Below are 23702 nucleotides of genomic sequence, written 5' to 3' on the forward strand. Positions count from 1 at the left end.
ATTTGGGAGTCATGTTGGGCCACTTGCAATCTAGGGTGCAGACGTTGGATGTGTAGATACAATGTGATTTATTAATATTCAAATTTATGTTGGTTATTCGATTATTTATTTTATAACATCTTAATTGATAGTCGTATCTTATCATCACCATTCGTAGGACGAAAATCAATGTAGTTTTGAAGAATGGTACGACGAACCCATTAACCAGGAATACTACAAATTATGTTTGCTAAACCTTTGGAAATGTACTGGGAGTACGAACAACAGATCTAGAAACTCGAAGATGTAGCGGCAGCGAATGAGAAGCTGAAAGAGGCAGAAGAAGAAAATAATCGGTTGCAAGAAAAATTTTAGTGGTTGAAGTAGAGAATAATAGACGATAGTGACTAAACGAACACATGTTTGTTTTAAGTGTATTGTTTATTTTATGTTTTATATTTCATGTATATGTGGGTTGTTTTTTCGTATTTTAATGTATGTTAATTCAAGAGTTTTTTGCGGTTGGAGTATTAACTTGATCAATAAGGCTAAAACTTAAACCACTAAGGTTATAATATTAAACATCAATACTATTAAAAATACTGCTTAATGTTATATATACAACGCAAACTAATTATCAATGTGTCCCATAGCCTATATGCTTCAGTGCATTGGTTGGCCTGAGGTGCATACCCTGCCGACCAGCTATGCTATCTGGATCATTCTCATCCCGTTGCCTCTTTATTTGAGGATGTCAATATCATCGTCTGGAAGGCTAGCTGGATCAGTAGAGGCATCTGTTGGGATAGCAGGAAGCTACAAAATATAACCAGATTTTAGTATATGATATATAGAATAGTAATATAATAGCTTAAATTTTTTTTATAGCCAAACATGTGTCTCAACTAGCTCTTGAATAGGGTCCTACGTCTCTGGTATGCAAGTATCACATGCTGTCATTTCAGTGATAGGTAATGGTGAAATCTTAAAAAAATATACAAACAAATTAGATATTACTGACTAATAATTAAGGGAAAATAAATTAATAATAATGGTAATACAAACAAACCTGCATCTCAGTTGGCACACAATGCTCTAGGGGAACTCCCAGGTGAACTGGACTAGATGAAGGCTGTGCCGTCTCCACCGGATGTGATGTCTCTTTCATAACATGATGAAAAAACATTATCTTTCTGCTAAACAATAATACTATAATAATGATACTATGCACATCTCGCACTGGACGATCCTCTGCATCCCTCGATGTGCCTGGAGGATCAGGATAGTACTCATCCCAATCAAATGATATAATGACGGTGCCTGCGATCAATAATGGAGCCGTCGAGATAAACTATGAACTCCCCGATGACAATAGTCTAAATATAGGCATATCATCACCAACATCGTGTGCCTGTCACCCAGCAAACCCTCACCAATATCCTCTACGGGAGCCTTAGAGCCCCCTTGTTGGCCACCCCGTTTGTGCCGACCACCCCGACCACGCGGGCCACCCTTCCTCTCTGCTCACGCCTGGCACATCTACCACATGCTGGGGACACGCTTGGCCCATGATGGTAATCCTCAGCCGACACATATGCTGCATCATAACCTAAACGCGCATCCGCTCATGCAACTACCAATATTCCAGTAGCAAGCGCAGAAACCTGACGACCCCAATGGTGCAATAATGACGCTCCATCGCCTATATGCTGCTGCATCTCCAGACCCATCTGGTGAAAACAATGTAAGCCAATAGCCTGCATAGAATGCAACATATTAATTAAAGAAGATAAGTAAATCTAACATTATACTTAAGTATATCAAATAACATACCAGTGCCTTGTGCCTCCCGGCATATGGAATGTACCGACGACCTCCCGATGATTGGGATTACCTTATAAAGTGCAAGTAACATGACGATACCAAGCCATGTACTCATGCTCACCGTCAACACCGTCATGTGGAGGGTCAGGCGGAAACCTGAAATGTCTCTGATCCCAGTCCTCTATCAGGGCCTTTAGCTAGGCCAAGTATGCCTAGTCAACTCTAATGCGATCATCCCGCTCGTACTGCATGGCATGTCAACTAGGATGAGCAGGTTTATGCTGTGGCTGGCTAAACTGTCGTAGGACTTTCCCGGTCGAATGATGCTCGACTATATCGAGACATATTAATGGGACCTCAGATAGCCACATAGCTCGACCTCGTGAAATAGTATGGAAAGATAATGATGAGCTCGTCGCTATATGGCCTCCATATGAACTATTTATTAAATGAAAGAACAGTAAGTAAACGCAAGACAAATCAAGTATTAACAAATGTATTTAGTAGAATATTTACCTGATCACCATCCAGTAGATCCAACATATCCATGTAAAGTGGGAGATGATGTTGAGCCTCGACATCGCAGGCGTGGCCTCTCCTATCTACCCACCTCCTAGCATGTGGTAGAAGCGGCAGAGGTGGTGCATATGGATCTAGTGGTCGAGGAGGGGGTTGCATCTGCAAGAATCTTTCCGAAGCCCAAACCTAATATCGATGGACGTAAAATTGAGTATTTTTACTTATGATAATCATGAAAATAACTAATAATGTTATCACCTATAGTAGCAGAATAAATTCAGCGGCGTCCCTCACGCTACCCATCGACGCCCTGCACAACTGCCTATAAAGGTATGCTCGAATGACACCACTGTCACAACCACAGTTTCCCACCTTAGGATGTCATGATGGAACCTAGTCTCTAAGACTAGGTAAGCCTAACATGCATAGAGAAATAATGGAAAATAAAAATGAAACCTCAACTTTAAACCATTAAACTATCATAATAAATCTCTACAGTACAGCTGACAAATAACTCCCAAAATCTGGTGGAACTGAGTCATAAGCTCTACAAAATATTCTAAAACATCTACTACAACACTGTCTGATAAAGGAAATAAAAATAATGAGAAGGTAACGGAAGGTGACTCCGAGGCCTGCGGACGTCGGGCAGGTATACCTTGAAGTCTCCTGAAAGCAACTAACGAATCAATCTCTAACATCCAACACGGGCAGACGTACCTGGATCTGCACAAAAGATGTACATAAGTATAGTATGAGTACACCACAATGGTACCTAGTAAGTATCTAGCCTAACCTCGGTGGAGTAGTGACGAGACCAGGTCAAGACACTTACTAGGACATGATAAACAGAACAAACTATAATAATGAGAAGTAATGGAAAGCGGAGAAATGAATGATAACAAAGCAGTTTAGTAACGTAAACTAATAACAGAATTTTAAGCAAATAGGCAACGAGAATAAAACACATAACGAGAACCACAAATAATCAAATACGGACAAAATTGGTAAGATAAAGAGAATAAAGGCAACAAGAACTGTTCAACCACTAAATCTTTTCAATATGATATGCACAACAAGAGTCACAAGCAAGGTACCGCCTCGTATGCACATTTTTCAAATTTCAATCACAATCTTTCCTTATAACACCGCGTGAGCCTTTACATTTAGTTTTAAAATCATTTTTTCTGAAATAGATACACGCGTTTTAGCCCATGTTATCTCACCGTGTGGCTTCAAGTAGTTTCCCTACTAGCAACACACGTATCAAGCCCACCTTATCTCACCGCATGCATTTCAACCCCTAGCCTTATACCACCGCATGCGTATCAATATCACAATACAATCACAACTCATACCACAAGTACCCATATGCCACGACTTTCCACAAAGTCAACAATACCAATGGTTTCACAACAAATAGCCCATGGCTCAATCACAATGTGTACAAGAATCTCAACAATAATATAATAAAAGTGAATAGCTCAACAAGAGTGATATATCAACAATTAACAACTTCACCTCAATATGGTAACGACTTTTACAACTTCAACACCAATAACTCAACAAGAAGATTTTCCATGAAATAACAACTCCAAGTAAGGTAATCCAACAATTAAAGAAGTAACAAAACAATAAGGAAGGCAATAACTTCAAGTAAAGAATATAAGAGCAAAATAACAAGTAAAGGGTAGAACAAGTGTTAACAATGTCAAATAAAGAATGTAACGATAGATTAACACATGTAAGACTAGATTAATAATGAGAGATATAACATGTTATGACAATTCAATTAAGGGCATGGATAAAGTCTAAATAGCCTAAAGCTGTCAAATACCATATATAACCCGTGTACCCACTCTTCACCTTGCGTCCACAGCTTTCACATAACATAAATAGCAACAATCAACCCAAATCCTAAGGGTTAGTTTTCCCCACACAAAGTCAAAATACTTACCTCAAACAAGATAAATCAACCCACTAGTAAGCCTTTACCGCAAATATCTAACTCCGGACGGCTCGAATCTATCCAAAATAACTTAATACCATAAATACAAACCATGATTCCGTGTAATAATGTTGCAATCTTTGAAGAAAATAAAAAGTCAACTCAAAAAGTCAACCCTGGGCTTGCATCTTGGAACCCAACCAAACTTACAAAATTCAAACACCCATTCATTAACGAGTTCAACCATACAAAAATTATCCAATTCCGACCTCAAATCGACCTTCAAACCTCCATTTTTCATTTTTGATAGGTTTCTAAAAAATCCCCCATTTCTTCTCTTTAATTCACTAAGTAAATGCTAAAAACAAAGATGGAATCATGAAATATTAACAAATCCGAGTCAAAAACACTTCCCCCGATCCAAATCTTGAAAAGCTTCTCCAAAATCGCCCAAAATCGAGCTCTACAATTCAAAATATGAAAAATACTCTAACCATCGATTTTGGGTTTTAATATTCTGCCCAGGTGCTCACCCTTCGCGAACGCGGAAGAAGCCTCTCATTAGCGAAGCACAACTTTGCCTCCAGTCAAAATTACTCTTTGTGAATGCAACGTCCCAGTCGCGAACGCAATGCCCAACTAGGCCACGCGTACGCGAATGCGAATGCGAGACCTCCCATGCAAAAGCGAAGGCTTAAGCCCCCAGTGCCCCTCAGCCGACCTCCCTTCTATGCGAACATGATTTCCCTCTCGCATATGCAAAGGGAATTGACCTCCAAAGTTTTCTGAACGCGTTCTCTTCATTGCGAACGCAAAGAAGCATGCACCAGACAGCAGATCAATCGTCCAAACATGAAGAGATTGGTCCGAAACTCGTCCGTAACACACCCGAGGCCCTGGGGACCTCAACCAATCATACCAACAAGTCCTAAAACACAATATGTAAAGCTCGAAGCCTCAAATCATATCATACAACACCAAAACCACAAATTGCATATTGATTCAAGCCTAATGAACTAATACACTTCCAAACTTCTAAAACTCATGCCAAATCATATCAAACCAACTTTGAATGACCTCAAATTTTGCACACAAATCATAAATGAACAATGGACCTATACCAACTCATGGAACCAAAATTCGACCTCGATATCGACAAAGTCAACTCTCGATTAAACTTCTCAACCTTCCAAACCTTCAACTTTTCAACTTTCGTCAATTCAAGCCAAAACGACCTACGGACCTACAAATAAATATCCGGACATATGCCTAAGTTTGAAATCACCATATGAAGCTACCAAAACCATCAAAACTCAATTCCGGAGTCGTCTACATAAAAGTCAAACTCCAGTCAACTCTTCCAACTTAAGCTTCCAACTTTGGGACTAAATGTCCCAATTCACTCTGAAGCTTTCTCGAAGCCAAACAAACTACCCCAAAAACTGACATAACCACAATTGAGCATAGAGGAGGAAATAAATAAGGGAACGGGGCTAAAATACTCAAAACGACCGACCAAGTCATTAAAACCACCCCAATTGTACATGGGTAAATTATCTAAGAGCTCCAGATGAGGTAAGAAATGTAGGCTCAGAAGGTTCCCTGAGGTGTTTAGGAAATGAATTCCACCAAATATCATCAAAAGCAACAGCCTTAACTGCCGCTTAATAGCCTTAACTGCTGGTGAAGCGCCTCCAAGCAGGGCTGTTCAAAATCGAATCGTAACCGTTAACCGACTGAAAAATAGCTTTTTGGCTTATTGGTATTGGGTTATGGGGGCAACGGCTGGTAAACGGATTGAAATTTTATAATTAATGGCTTAACGGTTTGGGGGTGGATTACTCAATTTTCTTATAGGATAAATCGTTAACCCGTTAATAATTTTTATATTTATACTTTTACCCCTAAGTATATAAAGTAATTTTCTTTTACTTATACTCTATTTGTGTGTTGTATATTTGGCATAGAAGATGCAGTGGATTCTAAATTCACTTCAAATTCAACTCAGCCCCTTCTGGAACTATGCATTAGGCACGATCATTCAGGAGGTTAAACTTATTTATTAAGAAGGCAGGAAGCTAATTCCAGATAAGGGCCATGAGCTTCCCAAATCAATCAAGTAGAATCATGTTAACAAGTTGATTACATGAGTTTGGCTTTGGAAGAGTTGACCAAGTTTTACTTTTGTGTATTTCACACAGGATCGGTGTTTTGATGGTTTCGTTAGGTTCGGATGGTGATTTTAGACTTGTGCGTATGCCCGAATTCACATTTGGATGTTCCTAGAAGGTTTCGACAGTATTTGGCGAAAGTGGGCAATTTGAAGTTTTGGGTTATTCATAAGTTTGACCGGGAGTTGACTTTAATGATATTGGGTTCGGATTGTGGTTTCAGGAATTGAAATAACTTCTTTCTGTCATTTGGGACTTGTGTGCAAAATTTGAGTTCATTCCGAATTTATTTGATATGGTTCGACATGAGATTTGAAAGTTGAAAGTTCAAAAGTTCCTTAAGTTCGATTTGAAGTGAGATTCATGGTTTTGATGTTGTTATGCGTGATTTTAGGCCTCAAGTAAGTCCGGGTTATGTTATGGGAGTTGTTGGTATGTTCAGACAGGGTCCTGAGGGGCTAGGGTGAGTTTCGGATCGTTTTCAGACCATTTCCTCTCATTTTGAATTGCTGTTTTTTACTGATGTCTGCAGTGCATCGCGTTCGCGTGGGAGTCATCATGATCGCAAATAATGATTTAGATTGGGATTTTTTATCTCTTTGCGTTTGCGAGTGTTGAGTCACGTTCGCATTGTATGTGGGACTTGAGCTTCGCGTTCTCGTTTGGGTAGTCGCATTCGCGATGGTGAGCTGGGGGCTAGAACACTCTTCTTCGCATCCATGAGACATGGGCCGCGTTCCCGTTGTGTGGCATCTTTGGGCATCGCGTTTGCGTGGGAAGCATAACGAACGCGTAAGGCATATTTTGTGGAAGTTCATTTTGTTCATCGCGAATGTGATGTTTTTTCCGCGTTCTCGAAGGGTTTGCCTGGGCAGTGCTTATAGCAACTCTATTTCGAAGGTTTCAGACATTTTATCATATTTTGAGCTATGAAGCTCGGATTTGGGCAATTTTGGAGGCAATTTTGACCACATGAAATGCGGTAAGTGTTTTCTACTCGGTATTGATTTTATTCCGTGATTCCATCTTGGTTTTTGGCATTTGATTGATGATTTCAAAAGAGAAATTGGAGTTTTTTGTCTAAAATTTCTTAAAGTGAAATTTTGAGTTTTGAACATCGATTCGGAGTCAGATTTGAGTAAAATTAGTATGGTTAGACTCGTAATTTAATGGGTTGTGGGATTTTGTGAGTTTTGTTGGGTTCTGAGGTTCGAGCCCAGGGTTGACCTTTTGGTTGATTTGGACTTATTTGATGTATTTGAGTTGCTTTTAACTAATTTCGAGCCGTTTAGAGGTTGATATGCGGGGGATGGCATTTTTAGAGTATTATTTGACTTGCTCGGTATTGGATTTGGCTTGTTCAAAGTAAGTAACATTTATAAACTTGGTGCTTAGGGTATGAATCCATGAAATACGTGTTATGTGTTTGGTGTTGAGGTGACGCACATGCTAGGTGATGAGCGTGTGGGCTCGCACCGCGGTAATTGTGACTCGGTTAATTCTGTGGTACTGTGTAATTATCTAATCTTGTTTCTATCCATGAAATTCCTACCTGTTAGAGTAATTGAGTTGTGATCCATGTTAGAAATCATGTTTAGGCTATGTGCTTATTTTATTGGGACCCAGTGAGGTCATATCTATTGTTGAGTTATTTACTTAAATTGAAATTATGTACTCAGTCATATTCGTCCATATGTATATCATATCTCAGTATCTGTTACCATTAGTGTTGCATCATGTTATCATTATTTGGGCTGAGTGGTATGAGATTTGTGAGCCCGTGAGACTGGAGAGATTGATGACTGAGTTAGGGCCTGAGAGCCAGATTATGAGTGATATTTATGGGATCGGGTTTCACGAAGAAACATATTTTATTGATTCATTATGGAATCGAGCTGCACAATACAGCATGCCATGTTGGCTTATATTAGCGCTTGGACCGGATCCGCCCCTCCGGAGTATGACATACCGCAGGTACTGAGTGCCAAGTGATTGAGAGTGCCGAGTGATTGAGAGTTCCGAGTGATTGAGTGTGCCGAGTGACTGAGTATTCTAAGAGTATGAGTACATGAGTTTATCACTGTGATACATTACATTTGACAGGCATACTTGGCATGTAGGCATAGAGATGCATTTTCTCATGTTATAAGGTATTGTGACATTCATGACTTGACATGCATATTGACATGTAGGCATAGAGATGTACTTTCCTCATGCTATTTGATAATAAAAGTATATAATCGGTTGTTGAAAGGTTTTGGGAAAAAATATCAGTTTTTTGATATACTCATATTTTGGTGATTTCAGTGAAAGATCTGGGTTTTACTGTTATACCTAAAAATCGTGCATATTTTCTGTAACTGTGAACGAGCTGAGCATCATATCCTTGAGTTATTACTTGTACTTCTTTTATTATACTGTTACGAGTTGTTCTTGGCTATTGGTGTTGGACTCTAACCGTTGTCTAAGCTCGTAACTGCTTTCAACCTAAGGTTAGGTTTGTTACTTATTGAGTACACGAGGTCAGTTGTACTCATACAACACTTCTACACCTTGCATGCAGATTTTGGAGCTGATGTTGCTGTGTATGGCGGGAGCTAGCATTGAAGATGTACCTATGTTCCGGTTATAACTGCCTCTTGTTCTTGATAGCTTTAGATTTATAAATTTGTTTATGTACACCTCAAACTGATGATGCATTTATTTCATACTAACTTTGTAAACTCTAAATCTTAGAAGCTCATGATTTGTACTACCAGTCCTTGGGAAGTTGTATAGAAGTTCAGTTATTTCATCACTATTTTCTTAGTAAATCTCATTTGAATTGCATTGCTGCTAATTGGCTTACCTAGCGGGTTGAGTTAGGTACCATCACGACTAGTTGTATTTTGGGTCATGACATGTTGGTATCAGAGTTCTAGGTTCATAGGTTCTACGAGTCATGAACAAGTGTCTAGTAGAGTCTTGCGGATCGGTATGATGACGTCCATACCTATCTTCGAGAGGCTATAGGGCATTTAGGATAAACTTCCCATATTTCTTTCCTTATCGCGCAACATTGATTGAGCTTGAAGTGTATCTCTTTGAATTCCTTCCACTCACTCGTATGCGTATGTGAGCGCTCGGTATCAGCTGTGCATCGACAGCTTGTGATTCTATGGATGAGGTACGAGATGTATTTTTTGTGTTTTGGTGATGGGCCATTCTGGAGAACTTGAGGCCACGTTTAGACCGCAACTTAGGCTCGGTAGTTTTAGTTGTGTGAGCATGTGAGTTTGGACTTATATGTCCGGCAGTGTCCCTCGGAATTGGACTTATGGCTCGGTGAGTGGTTGGATGGCTATATGATAAGTATGACGTGATTGCAGTATGCGTTCAGATGGTTTGGATGTGGCGAGAAGGGTTGCTTGTGATGTAAAAAGGACTATTGGATGCTTGAATCTTGATATGTTGTACAGTCTCGAGTTATGATCGTATTAAGGGATATTTCATGTTGTTTATTTGTGGAACGAAGTAGATTATTACGTCTTGTTGACGAGTTCAGATTCAGGAAGATGTAAGTGATTGCATTATGGTTGTGGCCATGGTAGGGCATAGTGAGATGCCAATTTGAGGCTAAGCAGGTGGGTTATCTTCTGCGGGGTAATTTACGGATGCGTGATCCTTATGTTGTTGTCTGGAGAGTTTCTTTCTACCCATGGATATATGTGTTGCGAATTGAGTTTGGATCGGCTGAAAAAGTAGACCTGACTGTCACGAGGATGAATGTGGGCTTAGCGGATGATTTGAGGTATTTTATGGGTTGTATTGCAGGAGCTTATGAAGGATTTAGTTAAATCTCACTGCGGGATTATGGGAGTAATAGAGTACGGGTATTGTGTATTATCGGATGTTCTGTTCTACGGCTTTGAGCCAAGTGGGGGAGTTTGCCATCAGCGATTTGATTGCATGGCTATGTGTTGTGCTTGTTTCGGTTTGGGGCATACTTGTGAATCAGTTATGACTTGCAGAGGTTGAGATCGAGGATGACTCAAGTAAGGAAATTTCTGGATACATGATGTATTTCACTTTATGGGTATATGACCCAAAAGTCATCTTATGTTTTAGAACTCGAATCTGTGCTCTTAAGCCTTAAAAATCTCATTTTTACCCTCCTCGATTTGCGTGCACAGTCTGGGCAGGTTTCCAGAAAGCTTTTATATTGAAAATTGATAAAAATAAGAATTTATGCCTTAAATAGTTGATTTTATTTGATTTCGGTCAACATTTTGGTAAACAAGCCTGAATTCGTGTTTTGACGGTCCCGGTGGGTCCGTGTCGAATTTTGGGACCTGGGCGTATGCCCGAAATCGATTTCGGAGGTCCCTAACTTGAGTTATGAATTTTTGATGAAAATTAAAAGTCTGAAAATTAATTATTTTTAAGAATTGATTAATGTTTGGCATTGTTGGTACCGGGTCCATATTTTGGTTTTGGAGCTCGGTACAGGTTCATTATGATATTTAAGACTTGTCTGTGAAATTTTGTGAGAAACGAAATTGATTTGACGTGATTCGGACGTCCAGATGAGAAGATATGAATTTTAAAGTGTTCTTGAGAATTTTATTCGATTTGGTGCTAAATTCGTAGTTCTAGGTGTTATTTAGGAGATTTGATCGCGTGGGCAAGTTCATATGATGTTTTTAGACTTGTGTGCATGTTTGGTTTGGAGCCCCGAGGGCTCGGGTGAGTTTCGGATAAGTCACGGGATGTTTTGGTGTTTTGCTGCAATAGGTGTTCTGGCATGTCCTTCTTCGCGTTCGCGAAGGTACTCTCGCGAACGCGAAGAGTAAACTGGGCAGCTGGAATTTTCTTCTTCGCGAACGCGAAGGCTTGGTCGCGAACGTGAAGCGATGGGGGCGTTACCCTTCGCGAACGTGACCAGCTCCTCGCGAGCGCGTAGTGTTAGGCACACCTGGGGAAGAGTAGATCATTCCTTCATCGCGAACGCGAGCAATGTCTCACGAACGCGAAGGCCAGGGGGTAGCCTTCGCGAACGCGAACACAGTCTCACGAATGCGAAGGCTTGGCAGCCTATACTCTTCACGAATGCGACAGTGCTCTCACGAATGCGATGAACATTGTCGCCCAGCACTCAACAGAATCCAAACACCGGATTTAGACAAAAATTCATTTTTCTCAAAAACCAAACGGTGTGAGACGATGTTTCAAGAGCCATTTCTTCCCCAAAGTGTTGGTAAGTGATTCTAAACCATTTTCTTTCAATTACCCATTACATTTCTTGAATTATCAACATAAAATCTAGAGTTTTCATGGTAGAATTAGGGGTTAGGGTAGAAAACTAGGGATTTCGGAAATTTGGGAATTTAGACCTCAATTTGAGGTCGAGTTCCAAGACTAATTATATATTCGGGCTCGAGGGTGAATGGGTAAATGAATTTTGGTCCGAACCTCGGGTTTTGACCAAGCAGGCCCGGGGTCGATTTTTTTACTTTTTGGAGGAAAATTTGGGAAATTTAATTTATGCAATATTATTGATTTCTTTAGCAATATCTGATATTATTGAGTCATTTTTGAATAAATACGAGTGGTTTGGAGGTGAATTCTAAAGGAAAATCTGTTATTGAGAATTAAGTGGCCTTCGAAGCAAGGTGAGTGTTGTGTCTAACCCTGACTTGAGGGAATTAGGAACCTTAGATTATTTGCTAAGTGAAATTCATGTGAGCGGCATATATGTGAGGTGACGAGTACTTATGCACCGCCAATTTACCTGTTTTTCCATGTTTCTTCCGTTATTTTCTTATATTGTATCTTTCCTATGCCTAATTGCTACATGTTTATACTAGTGTTATTAAGTTGATCGTCATTATCATGTTTACGGATTTTCTGTTGGTAATCGAGTATTTATTTAAAAGTTGAGATTTATATTGTGGAACCAAATGTTGAAGTAAGGTTTATACTTGTTATTCTATCTCCCTGTTGTTATTTATACATTGCATTATGGTAAGGGAGAGTGTTAATGCACGAAGGGTGATGTCGTGCCATATTGTGAGTGTTAATGCACGAAGGGTGATACCGTGCCATATTGTGAGTGTTAATGCACGAAGGGTGATGCTGTACCATATTGTGAGTGTTAATGCACGAAGGGTGATGTCGTGCCATGATATGAGAGTTAATGCACGAAGGGTGATGTCGTGCCGTTTCTATCGATTTTATGGTAAGATTGAGAGTAAAAGCACGAAGGGTGATGCCGTGCATTTTTCCTTTACTGTATTCACTATTCCTGTTGATTCATGGTATGTTGACTACTCCGGTTATCATTCTGTTGCATTTCTTTATCTCGTCTTCCCCTCAGCATGTTCCCCTCCCGACATTGCCTGTTTAGTTCTTCATTTCTGTTATTTGTATATACACTGTTAAATTGTACAGGTTGATTTGTAGGTTCCTTGCCTTAGCCTCGTCACTACTTCGTCGAGGTTAGGCTCGACACTTACCAGTACATGGGATCGGTTGTACTGATACTGCACTCTGCGCTTTCTGTGCAGATTTTGGTACCGGCTCGAGTTGATCGAGAATTTTGCTATTGCTCCGCTGTCCGGAGACTCAAGGTAGATCTGTCAGCGTTCACAGACCTTGAAGTCCCGGTCTATCTTCTCTGTCCTACTGTTTCTTTCATTCAGACAGTTGTATTTCTTTCAGACTATTACTTGTAGAAAATTCTAGAATGCTTGTGAATTATGACTCCAGATCCGGGTGGTAGTAATTAATACAGTTTTATAACATTCCGCACTTATCATATTTCATCTTAGTTAATTATTGTTATTTACTGAATGAAAATAAGGAATTGGTTTAATGATTTTCTAACGTTGGCTTGCCTAGCAAGTGAAATGTTAGGCGCCATCACAGTCCCATCGGTGGGAAATTCCGGGTCGTGGCAAATTGGTATCAGAGCACTAGGTTGCCTAGGTCTCACGATTCACGAGCAAGCTTTGTAGAGTCTGGATCATCGATACGGAGACGTCTCTGCTTATCTTCCATAGGCTATGAAGATTAGGAACAAATTTCACTTTTATTCTCCTCTATCGTGCGATGTTGTTTTCTCAATACTGATTGAACTCTTCTACTCTTATTCTCTCGCAGATGGCGAGAACACGTACCGCTTCCTCAGTTGAGCAACAGCCAGAGCCTCTAGTGGCAACTTCTACGAGGAGCAGAGGTAGAGGCCGAGGCCGTGCCAGAGGACGAGGTAGGGGCAGGGCTCAGCCTAGAGCCCGAGCAGCAGCCCTAGCCGTGGAGCCTCGGATAGATCTTGATGAGGAGATTCCACCTCAGACCATTCCTGCCGGACCAGTTCAGGTTCCGGAGGGGTTCATTGCCACCCTAGTACTTCAGGATGCTTTGATCAGTTTGGTGGGCCTTATGGAGAGTGTGGCCCAGACTGGCGCATTTCCCATGTCACTTGTCGTCTCTCATGCTGGAGGAGGGGCCCAGACTCCTACTACTCCCGCTCCGGAGTAGGTAGCTCCCCAGTATCAGGCTCCAGCAGCTCATCCAGTCGGAGTAGTTTAGCCGGTTGTTGCGCCACAGACCGATAATGGGTTAGCTATGTCTTCTGAGGCTTTATGGAGGCTGGACAGGTTTACCAAGCTCTTCCCAGTTCACTTCAGTGGTTCTCCTTCAGAGGATCCCCAGGAGTATCTCGACAGCTATCATAATGTCCTCCGAAACATGGGTATAGTGGAGACCAATGGGGTCGATTTTGCTGTATTTCAGATGACTGGTTCTGCCAAGAAATAGTGGAGAGATTACTTGTTGACCAGACCAGGTGGGTCACCTACTCTTACTTGGGACCAGCTCTCTCAGCTCTTTATATAGAAGTTTCTACTTATCATATTGAGAGAGGAGCGTCGCCGTCAGTTTGAGCGTCTCCAGCAGGGCGGTATGACTGTTACTCAGTATGAGACCCGTTTTGTGGATTTGGCCCGTCATGCTATTCTTCTGCTTCCTACCAAGAGAGAGAGGGTGAAGAGGTTTATTGATGGACTTGCTCAACCTATTAGATTGCAGATAGCTAAGGAGACTAGGATTAAGATTTCTTTTCAGGCGGCTGCTAATGTCGCCAAACGAGTTGAATTGGTTCTTACTCAGGGAAGTCAGGGGTCTGACAAGAGACCTCGTCATTCCGGTGAGTTCAGCGGTGCCTCATCTAGAGGCAGGAGTACTTTTGGTAGAGGCCATCCTCCCAGGCTGTTTCATTCAGCGCTCCAGGTATCCCACGGTGCCTCAGGTCCTCGTGGCCCTCAGATGCGTTATTCCAATAAGCTAGCCTACAGTGCACCCCCAGCTCCTATTAGTGCACTTCCACTCCAGAGCTATCAAGGTGGTTATTCAGGTCGACAGGGTCAGTTTCAGGGTCAGCAGTCACAACAACCGAGGTTATGTTATATTGTGGTGATCCGAGGCACATTGCTAGATTTTGCCCTCGGGCAACGGGCAGCTTACAGCATCAGAGTTCTCGTGCCATGATTCCGGCACCAGTTGCTGCACCACCTGCTCAGCCAGCCAGAGGCAGGGGTCAGGTAGCCAGAAGTAGAGGCCAGGCTATTAAAGGTGGAGGTCAGGCCGTTAGAGGTGGAGACCAGCCAGTTAGAGGTCGTCCCAGGGATGTAGCTCAGGGTGGTGGGGCCCAACCCCAATGTTATGCTTTCCCAGCTAGGCCTGAGGCTGAGTCATCTGACGTTGTTATCACAAGTACTATTTCAGTTTGCAGTAGAGATGCTTCAGTTCTATTTGATCCGGGATCTACTTACTCCTATGTGTCATCCTATTTTGCTTCCTATTTGGTTGTGCCCCGTGATTCTTTGAGTGCTCCTGTGTTTGTGTCCACACCAGTGGGAGATGCTATTGTTGTAGATCGTGTTTATCGTTTGTGTATGGTCACCATTGGGAGTCTTGAGACTCGTGTAGATCTTCTACTTCTCGACATGGTTGATTTTGATGTCATACTGGGTATGGATTGGCTTTCACCTTATCATGCTATATTAGATTGTCACACCAAGACGGTGACCTTAGCCTTGCAGGGGTTGCCTCAATTAGAGTAGAGAGGGAATCTTGGCCATTCTACTAGCAGGGTTATCTCTTATGTGAAGGCTTGGCATATAGTCGAGAAGGGGTGTCTAGCTTATTTGGCTTATGTCCGTGATTCTAGTGTGGATGTTCCTTCCATGGATTTAGTGCTGGTTGTTCGTGAGTTTCCAGAGGTGTTTTCGGCAGACCTGCCGGGGATGCCACCCGATAGGGATATTGATTTCTGCATTGATTTGGCTCTGGGCACTCATCCCATTTCAACTCCGCCATACCGCATGGCCCCGCCTGAGTTGAAAGAATTGAAGGAACAGTTACAAGATTTGCTTAATAAGGGCTTCATTAGACCTAATGTCTCGCCATAGGGTGCACCCTTGTTGTTTGTGAAGAAGAAAGATGGATCGATGAGGATGTGTATAGATTATCGGCAGTTGAACAAAGTCACCATCAAGAAAACGTGTCCATTGCCGAGGATTGATGAATTATTTGATCAGCTTCAGGGTGCCAAGGTGTTTTCAAAGATTGATTTGAGATCTGGCTACCATCAGTTTAGGATTAGGGCATCTGATGTTCCTAAGACTGCTTTTGGGACTCGGTATGGGCATTATGAGTTTCTAGTGATGTCATTTGGGCTGACAAATGCCCCAGCAGCATTCATAGATTTGATGAACAGGGTGTTCAAGCCCTACTTGGATTCCTTTGTGATTGTGTTTATTGACGATATCTTGGTCTACTCCCATAGCCGAGAGGAGCACGAGCAGCACCTTCAGATCGTTCTTCAGACTCTGAAAGATAGCCAGTTATAAGCTATGTTCTCAAAATACGAGTTTTGGTTGAGTTCAGTTGCTTTCTTCGGTCACGTTATATAAGTAGAGGGTATTTAGGTAGATCCTAAGAAGATTGAGGCAGTTCAGAACTAGCCTATACCCACATCAGCTACAGAGATCCGTAGTTTCCTGGGTTTGGCAGGCTATTACCGTCGATTTGTGGAGGGGTTTTCATCCATAGCATTCCCGTTGACCAGATTGACCCATAAGGGTGCCCGTTCAGGTGGTCAGACGAGTGTGAAGCGAGCTTTCAGAAGCTCAAGACAGCTTTGACTAGGGCACCGGTATTGGTGATACCCACAGGTTCAGGATCCTATACAGTATATTGTGATGCATCTGGTATTGGTCTGGGTGCGGTGTTGATGAAGGGTGGCAAGGTTATTGCATATGCTTCGCGGCAGCTGAAGGTTCATGAGAAGAATTACCCTGTTCATGATCTAGAGCTGGCAGCCATTGTTCACGCGCTGAAGATTTGGAGGCACTATCTTTACGGCGTGCCATGTGAGGTATTCACTGATCATCGGAGCTTGCAATATTTGTTCAAGCAGAAGGAACTCAATTTAAGATAGCGGAGGTGGCTGGAGGTATTAAAAGACTATGATATCACCATATTGTATCATGCCGGGAAGGCCAATGTGGTGGCCGATGCTTTGAGTAGAAAGTTAGTCAGTATGGGTAGCCATGCATATATTCCAGTTGGTGAGAGACCGCTTGCATTGGATGTTCAGGCCTTGGCCAACCAGTTCGTGAGGTTAGATGTTTCCGAGCCCAGCCGTGTTCTAGCTTGTACAGTTGCTCGATCTTCTTTGTTTGAGCGCATTAGAGATCGGCAGGATGACGATCCTCATTTACTTATCCTTAGAGACACAGTGCGGCACGATGGTGCCAATCAGGTTATTGTTGGAGATGACGGAGTTTGGAGGATGTAGGGTCGTATTTGTGTGCCTAATATGGATGGACTTCGTGAATTGATTCTTGAGGAGGCCCACAGTTCCCGGTATTCTATTCATCCGGGCGCCGCCAAGATGTATCAGGACTTGCGGCAACATTATTGGTGGAGAAGCATGAAGAAAGATATAGTTGCATATGTATCTCAGTGTCTAAATTGTCAGTAAGTAAAGTACGAGCATCAGAGACCTAGTGGTTTGCTTCAGAAGATAGAGATTCCTGAGTGGAAGTGGGAGCGTATCACTATGGATTTTGTTGTTGGACTTCCACGGACTCAGAGGAAGTTTGATGCAGTTTGGGTCATTGTGGACAGGCTGACTAAGTCGGCGCATTTCATTCCTGTGGTAGTTACCTATTCCTCGGAGCGGTTGGCAGAGAGTTACATTCATGAGATCGTCCGTCTTCACGGGGTGCCCGTGTCTATCATTTCTGATCGAGGTATGCAGTTCACCTCACACTTCTGGAGGGCAGTACAGTGTGAGTTGGGTACGCGGGTTGAGTTAAGCACAACATTCCATCCTCAGACAGACGGGCAGTCCGAGCGCACTATTCAGATCTTGGAGGATATGCTCCATGCGTGTGTTACAGACTTCGGAGGATTGTGAGATAAGTTCTTGCCCCTTGCATAGTTCGCCTACAACAACAGCTACCAGTCGAGCATTCAGATGGCTCCCTATGAGGCATTATATGGTAGGCGGTGCCCGTCACCAGTTGGGTGGTTTGAGCCGGGAGAGGCTCGATTGTTGGGCACAGACTTAGTACATGATGCCTTGAATTAGGTCAAGATTATTCAGTATCAAACTTCGCACAGCTCAGTCCAGGCAAAAGAGTTGTGCTAACCGTAGAGTTTGTGATATTGCATTCATGGTGGAAGAGAGAGGGTTACTTCAGGTATCACCCATGAAGGGTGTAATGAGGTTCGGAAAGAAGGAAAAATTGAGCCCTAGGCATATCGGACCTTTTGAGATTCTGGAGAGAGTGGGAGAGGTGGCTTATAGGCTTGCGTTGCCACCTAGTTTAGTAGCTGTTCATCCGCTTTTCCACGTGTCTATGCTTCGAAAGTATCACGGCGATCTGTCCCATGTGTTAGATTTCAGCTCTGTCCAGTTGGACAAGGATTTGACTTACGAGGAGGAGCCGGTGGCTATTTTAGCCCGGCAAGTTCGCCAGTTGAGATCAAAGAGTTACCCTTCAGTTCGAGTGCAGTGGAGAGGTCAGCCTATTGAGGCAGCTACTTGGGAGTCCGAGTCCGATATGCGGAGTAGATATCCCCACCTTTTCACCAGCCCAGTCACTTTTCTATGTCCGTTCGAGGACGAACGATTGTTTTAGAGGAGTAGAATGTGATGACCCAAAAGGTCATCTTATGTTTTAGAACTCGAATCTGAGCTCTTAAGCCTTAAAAATCTCATTTTAACCTCCTCAATTTGCGTGCGTAGTCTGGGCAGGTTTCTGGAAAGCTTTTATGTTGAAATTTGATGAAAATAAGAATTTATGCCTTAAAAGTTAATTTTATTTGACTTCGGTCAACATTTTTGGTAAACAGGCCCGGATCCGTATTTTAACGGTCCCGGTGGGTCCGTATCAAATTATGGGACCTGGGCGTATTCCCGGAATCGAATTCGGAGGTCCCTAGCTTGAGTTATGAATTTGTGATGAAAATTAAAAGTCTGGAAATTAATTATTTTTAAGAATTGATTGATGTTTGGCATTGTTAGTACCGGGTCCTTATTTTGGTTTCGGAGCCCGGTATAGGTTCATTATGATATTTAAGACTTGTCTGTGAAATTTGGTGAGAAACGGAGTTGATTTGACATGATTCGGACGTCCAGTTGAGAAGATATGAATTTTAAAGTGTTCTTGAGAATTTTATTCGATTTGGTGCTAAATGTGTAGTTCTAGGTGTTATTTTGGTAATTTGATCCTGCGAGGAAGTTCGTATGATGTTTTAAGACTTGTATGCATGTTTGGTTTGGAGCCCCGAGGGCTCGGGTGAGTTTCAGATATGCCACGAGATGTTTTGGACTTAGAAAATCTGGTATTTTGCTGCAGCACGTGTTCTTGCGTGTACTTCTTCACGTTCGCGAAGGTACTTTCGCGAATGCGAAGAGTAAACTTGGCAGCTGGAATTTTCTTCTTCGCGAACGCGAAGGCTTGTTCGCGAACGCAAAGCGATGGGGGACATTACCCTTCGCGAACGCTACCAACTCCTCGCGAACGCGTAGTATTAGGCACACCTGGGGAAGAGTCGATCGTTCCTTCATCGCAAACGCGAGCAATGTCTCGCGAACGCGAAGGCCGGGGGGGTAGCCTACGTAAACACGAACACGGTCTCGCGAACGTGAAGGCTTAGCAGCCTATACTCTTCGCAAACGCGACAGTGCTCTCGCCAACACGATGAACACTGTCGCCCAACACTTAATAGAATCCAAACACGGGATTTAGCAAAAAATTCATTTTTCTCAAAAGCCAAACAGTGTGAGGCGATTTTTCAAGCGCCATTTCTTCCCCAAAGTGTTGGTAAGTGATTCTAAACCATTTTCGTTCAATTACCCGTTATATTTCTTGAATTATCAACCAAAATTTTAGAGTTTTCATGGTAGAATTAGGGGTTAGAATAGGAAACTAGGGATTTCGGAAATTTGGGAATTTAGACCTCAATTTGAGGTCGAATTCCAAAACTAATTACATATTCGGGCTCGTGGGTGAATGGGTAAATAGATTTTGGTCCGAACCTCGGGTTTTGACCAAGCGGGCCCGTGGTCGATTTTTCTACTTTTTGGAGGAAAATTTGAGAAATTTAATTTATGCAATATAATTGATTTCTTTAGCAATATTTGTTATTATTAAGTCATTTTTGAATAGATATGAGTGGTTTGGAGGTGAATTCTAAAGGAAATGCTGTGATTGAGAATTAAGTGGCATTCGGAGAAAGGTAAGTGTTGTGTCTAACCCTGACTTGAGGGAATTAGGAACCTTAGATTATTTGCTAAGTGAAATTCATGTGAGCGGCATATATGTGAGGTGACGAGTACTTATGCGCCGCCAATTTACCTGTTTTTCCATGTTTCTTCCGTTATTTTCTCATATTGTATCTTTCCTATGCCTAATTGCTACATGTTTATACTAGTGTTATTAAGTTGATCGCCATTATCATGTTTACGGATTTTCTGTTGGTAATCGAGTATTTATTTAAAAATTGAGATTTATATTGTGGAACCAAATGTTGAAGTAAGGTTTGTACTTGTTATTCTATCTCCCTGTTGTTATTTATGCATTGCATTATGGTAAGGGAGAGTGTTAATGCACGAAGGGTGATGTCGTGCCATATTGTGAGTGTTAATGCACGAAGGGTGATGCCGTGCCATATTGTGAGTGTTAATGCACGAAGGGTAATGCCGTGCCATATTGTGAGTGTTAATGCACGAAGGTTGATGTCGTGCCATGATATGAGAGTTAATGCGCGAAGGGTGATGTCGTGCCGTTTCTATTGATTTTATGGTAAGATTGAGAGTAAAAGCACGAAAGGTGATGCCGTGCATTTTTCCTTTACTGTATTCACTATTCCTGTTGATTCATGGTATGTTGACTACTCCGGTTATCATTCTGTTGTATTTCTTTATCTCGTCTTCCCCTCAGCATGTTCCCCTCCCGACATTGCCTGTTTAGTTCTTCATTTCTGTTATTTGTATATACACTGTTAAATTGTACAGGTTGATTTGTAGGTTCCTTGCCTTAGCGTCGTCACTACTTCGTCGAGGTTAGGCTCGACACTTACCAGTACATGGGGTCGGTTGTACTGATACTGCACTCTACACTTTCTATGGAGATTTTGGTACCGGCTCGGGTTGATCGAGATTTTTGCTATTGGTCCGCTGTCCGGAGACTCAAGGCAGATCTGTCGGTGTTCACAGACCTTGAAGTCCCCATCTATCTTCTCTGTCCTACTGTTTATTTCATTCAGACAGTTGTATTTCTTTCAGACTATTACTTGTAGAAAATTCTAGAAAGCTCGTGAATTATGACTCCAAATCCGGGTGGTAGTAATTAATACAGTTTTATAATATTCTGCACTTATCATATTTCATCTTAGTTAATTATTGTTATTTACTAAATAAAAATAAGGAATTGGTTTAATAATTTTCTAACGTTGGCTTACCTAGCAAGTAAAATGTTAGGCGCTATCACGGTCCCGTCGGTGGGAAATTCCGAGTCGTGACAATTTGTGACCAATATTGCCTACTAATACAAAACATATCTACCACATACTTATATCTATGCTTTAATACTTAATGTACATAAAAATATATTCACTTCATTATCCAATTTTTAAAGTCCTGGTTATTAATAATAAATCATAGATATTTTATAAAATTAAGACATATACTAATATTTCATAAAGATGAAGTTATTGATAAAAACACATAAATTCCACCATTTCCACTTAAATAGCAAGTGTTCAAATTTTTTTGTGTATTATTAATTCTTAAAACGGTAAAAAGATAACTTTCTTATGAGAAAATAATTTTTATTCTTATAATAAAGAAAATCTCATTTATAAACTTCCTCATATCAAGTATTTAGCTAAAACTTTATCCAAAAAAAATAGTATACTAATAACTTTAGAAAATCATATTCATCCAAAAATTACAAAAAAAAATTTCACTTAAAAGAAAGTATCGTATCAAAGCAATATATAATATTTTCAAAATTCGCCAAACATACGGGGTCTTAGATCTATAACTTCATGTACAACCTTAATCCTTTACAATACATATGGATTACTACAACGTATACTAACACCAAGGCACGAGGACTTACATGGGACTTGTGTGCAAAATTTGAGTTCATTCCGAGTTGATTTGATATGGTTCGGCACGAGATTTGGAAGTTGAAAGTTCAAAAGTTCCTTAAGTTTGATTTGAGGCGCGATTCGTGGTTTTGATGTTGTTATGCGTGATTTGAGGCCTCGAGTAAGTTAGTGTTATGTTATGGGACTTGATGGTATGTTTGGACGGGGTCTCGAGGGGCTCGGGGTGAGTTTCGGATCGTTTTCAGACCATTTCCTCTCATTTTGAATTGCAGGGTTTTTTCTGATGTCTGCAGTGAATCGCGTTCGCGTGGGAGTCATCACGAATAAGGATTTGGACTGGGCTATTTTATCTCTTCCTATTCGTGAGTGTTGAGTCGCGTTCGAGTGTATGCGGGACTTGAGCATCACGTTCGCATTTGGGTAGTCGCATTTGCGATGGTGAGCTGGGAACTGGAACACTCTTCTTCGCGTCAGCGAAACGTGGGCCGCGTTCGCGTTGTGTGGCATCTTTGGGCATCGCATTTGCGTGGGAATAATTGTGAACCTGTAAGGAATTTTTGGTGGCAGTTCATTTTGTTCATCGCGAACGTGATGGATCTTTCGCGTCCGCGAAGGGTTCGCCGTGGCAGTGCTTATAAGTACTCTATTTCGAAGGTTTCAGACATTTTATCATATTTTGAGATATGGAGCTCGGATTTGGGCAATTTTAGAGGCGATTTTCACCACATGAAATGGATTAAGTGTTTCCTACTTGGTATTGATTTTATTCCGTGATTCCATCTTCGTTTTTGGCATTTGATTGATGATTTTAAAAGAGAAATTTGCAGTTTTTGTCTAAACTTTGCTAAAGTGAAATTTTGAGTTTTGAACATCGTTTCGGAGTCAAATTTGAGTGAAATTAGTATGGTTGGACTCATAATTTAATGGGTTGTCGGATTTATTGAGTTTTGTTGGGTTCCGAAGTGCGGGCCTAGGTTTTACCTTTCGGTTGACTTTGGGCTTTTGATTAAAGATTCAACCTTTATCATCTGGGATTATTTCCTTAGGCATTATTTGATGTATTTGAGTTTCTTTTATTGGATTTGGCTTGTTCATGGTTAGTAACACTTCTAAACTTGGTGCTGAGGGTATAAATCCCTGAAATACGTGTTATGTGTTTGGTGTTGAGGTGACGCACATGCTAGGTGACGGGCGTGTGGGCGAGCACCGCAGTAATTGTGACTCGGTTAATTCTGTTGTACTGTGTAATTATCTAATCTTGTTTCTATCCATGAAATTTCTACGTGTTTGAGTAATTGAGCTGTGATCCATGTTAGAAATCATATTTAGGCTATATGCTTATTCTGTTGGGACCCAGTGAGATCATTTCTGCTGTTGAGTTATTTACTTAAATTGCAATTATTTACTCAATCATATTCGTCCATTTGCATGTCATATCTCAGTCTCTGTTATCATTACTGTTGCATCATGTTATCATTATTCGGGTTTAGTGGTGTGAGATTTGTGAGCCCGTGAGACTGGAGAGATTGATGACTAAGTTGGGGCCTGAGAGCTGGATTGTGAGTGATATTTATGGGATTGAGCTGCAC

The sequence above is a fragment of the Nicotiana tabacum genome, chromosome 19 (genome assembly GCF_000715075.1).
Source record: "Nicotiana tabacum cultivar K326 chromosome 19, ASM71507v2, whole genome shotgun sequence".
Taxonomy (NCBI): domain Eukaryota; kingdom Viridiplantae; phylum Streptophyta; class Magnoliopsida; order Solanales; family Solanaceae; genus Nicotiana; species Nicotiana tabacum.